This window comes from Crocuta crocuta, unplaced genomic scaffold (assembly GCF_008692635.1).
Source record: "Crocuta crocuta isolate KB4526 unplaced genomic scaffold, BGI_CrCroc_1.0 scaffold653, whole genome shotgun sequence".
Classification (NCBI taxonomy): domain Eukaryota; kingdom Metazoa; phylum Chordata; class Mammalia; order Carnivora; family Hyaenidae; genus Crocuta; species Crocuta crocuta.
Genome location: NW_027527134.1, coordinates 358,602 through 361,530, shown reverse-complemented (window position 1 = coordinate 361,530; position 2,929 = coordinate 358,602). Strand labels below are relative to the sequence as shown.

Below are 2,929 nucleotides of genomic sequence, written 5' to 3'. Positions count from 1 at the left end.
CAAGAGCAGAGTGACTTCCCTGCTCCCACCAGACGCGGGCATTATTATTATTTTTTTTTTCTGGGATCCTCCAAATTTAAGGCTTGCTCCCACGTCCTCCGAATACATCCAGCATTTCCCCAGGTCCCAAGAATTTTCTTGGACATCAATTTCCGGGGACCTGGAAACATGAGCCGCGGCTGGGTTCCCCCAGATTCACCGAGTGGCCTGGGTCCCCAAACCCACTGGGCGTTTCCTCCCAGGCTCTTAACGCTTTTGTACACCTTGCTCCAGATCCTACCGAATCACACCCCGCCAACCCCTATCCGCCCAAATGTAAACGTTAACCCCGGGGTCCTTCCTGTGCTCATGCCGACCCACTTGCCTGGCTCCCCGGAAAGCTCACAGTGTTTTTCTGGCACTTAGGCATCGGCTGCAAAATAAGTGGAGCGTTTTCTCTGCGTCTCCATAATTTTGCACATGAAATTCAGGGTCTCCCAAGCTTTCCGTCCTTGCTCCGCTCCTGGACACTGAAGCCCTGTTCTCCTGGTTCATCACAGTTTAGGACCTTATCCGCCGAGTTCCACAAATTTATTGGCACCAGCCTGGGTTCCCTAAATTTTACAGAAAGACTGCCAGGTTCCCCCAACACACTGAACAATCTTCCCAGAACCCTCAGAGTTTGAACGTAGTTTCCTATTCCTTCACTGCAGTGTAGGCATTACACCCAAAAGACACCAAGCCCTATTCTGAACCACAGATAGTCTGTGCTCTTTTTTTCCTGACTTCCACAAAGTTGAGAGTTTGATTTCTGATCCCCAGAACTCATTGAGCAATTTGTGTGTGTGTTGGGCAGGAGGTGGGGGGGCATGAAGATGCGGGAGAATTTGTTTACAGGGCTCTCCAAGCTTCCTGGCCGAAAATCAGGTCCCTTAGAGTTTAGGCACTGGCACCCAAGCCCCGAAAGCACACTGAGCAATTACTGGAGATGTGCTTCATGGTGACTGCGGCTGTCGCAGGTTCCCCTGGGTCCCACCCCGCACAAGACAAACCCAGCACCAAGCCTATGTCTCCTTATACGGGGCTCTGTTGGGTGTTCCCAGGAACCAAATATTCTGAATATTTTCTCTGCATCATAACATTTTGAGCATTAAAGAAAAATTCCCTGTATCCCACTGGCTTGCCAACAAAAATCCAGATTTTCTAAAATTCAGACAGGGATCTCAAATGCCAGGATGACACTGGCCTCTTTTTCTGTGCCCTTGTATTTTGGACATGCTAGGCTCTCTCAAATATTACCTATTGCCTTCCAGGCCCGAAAACACAGTCAGTACTACGCACTTGGATCACAGAAAGGCACTGATTTCTTGCACTACAAAACATCTTGCACACCCGCAGTCGCCCAAGCTAAGCAACGTTCCCTCTCACACACTGAAAACTCCCTACAGATCACCAGTTTTGGACACTGATTTCCTAGGCCTCATGACCTACGAACTCCTAATCTTTTCCTTTAAAGCTTAGATATTGACCCCCAATTTTCCCGAGGACTCTGAGTAACTTCCCTGGATTCCCAGATCCAAAAATTAGTTTCCCGGGGCCTCCAAATTGAGACATGTCTCCCAGCCCTCCAAAATAAATTGGGATTTCCCCCCTCCACAAAACAACCGAGCTTTTTTTGGACATTGATTTTCGAGTCCCTTGAATTTATGACCCTTGCCCCAAGTCTCCTTAAATTTACGCAGCTTTCCATAGGCCCCCCCAAAATGAAAAATGTCCAGGGATCGAAAAATATCCTAGAAATCCCAGGTCTTATGGGCCTGTGTCCCACAAGCTTCCTGTCAACTAGCCAGGGTCCCTGAAATTTAGGTCTCTGGACAATTCCTGTGGATCCCCCAAACTTGGGCCATTGTTGTAGACAGAGCCCAAGGAAAACAGGATATTTTTTCCTGTTCATCAAAAATAAACTGGTTGAAATCAATTAAAAAATTAAAATATAAAGGGACATGGATTTTCTGCATTTCCAGAAATGTGCTGATCACACCCCAGTTTCCCCCCAAATTTAGACAGTGTTTCTTGAGACCCTAAAGTACAGTGAGAATTCTCCTCAAGGCCACAACAATTATGGAGTTTGCCTCCGTGGCCTCGCAAACATCCAGGCCACTAACTTGCATTTGTAAATTGTGGAAGTGAATCTGCTCTTCCTGTCACCACACACTGGGATTTTGCCTAGACCCCCAAAATGTGTTCAGTGTTTCTCTTCCCCCAATTTTAGATAATGTGCCTCTTAGGTCCCGCCACGTTTCATGTTGAGAATTTTCCGAGTCACCCAAAACCTACCTCCCACAAATTGGCCTGGGGTTCCCCCTCAGCTTGCCGACCAAGATGCTGGGGCCCCCATATTTTTGACTCGGATTTCTTGGCCCCTGGTTGCACTGAGCAACTTCCCCTGGTCCCCCAAACTTGGACCCTGTGTCTGGAGGCTCAAATTCAGTCACTGATTACAGTCCCCCCACATCAGCAGAGCCTCCCTCGGGTCTCCGACGTCGGGCTGTTGGGGCTCTGGGCCGCAAACCAGACGGAGCTCTGACCTGCGTTCCCGATATTTGGGCATTGTTCCCGGCCCGCCCGCAGCCCCGCGCGCGGCGGGGCACGAGTTTCGGACCTCTGTTCCTCTCCTACAAAAGCCCCCGAGCTGCTCGGGTTCGGGAGATTTGTGTTCCCCCAACACACTTGTCCCGCCAGGACGTGGGCAGTGCTTCTCCCGCGTCCAGGAGAGCGACTGGGCATTGCCCCCAGTTTCCCCCAAATTTGGGCATTGTCCCCGGGTCTTCCAACGGACTGGGCGTTGCCCCCGGACATCGGGGACTGCCCCCGGGGTCTCGCTCACCTTCAGCAGCGTCCACCGCCGCCTCAGAGCGCTTGCTTGCTGCCTCAGCTCCTTCCGCGCCCG

The 2,929-nt window shown here is 50.8% G+C and overlaps 1 long non-coding RNA gene across 1 annotated transcript in view; it reads right to left on the bottom strand.

Moving 5' to 3' along the window:
* The window catches only part of LOC144223375 (uncharacterized), a 6,251-nt gene extending 3,322 nt beyond the window's left edge, over positions 1–2,929 (bottom strand). Inside the window, exon 1 of the long non-coding RNA XR_013332679.1 lies at positions 2,867–2,929. This is a non-coding gene — a long non-coding RNA (uncharacterized LOC144223375). The remainder of the gene's footprint in view (positions 1–2,866) is intronic.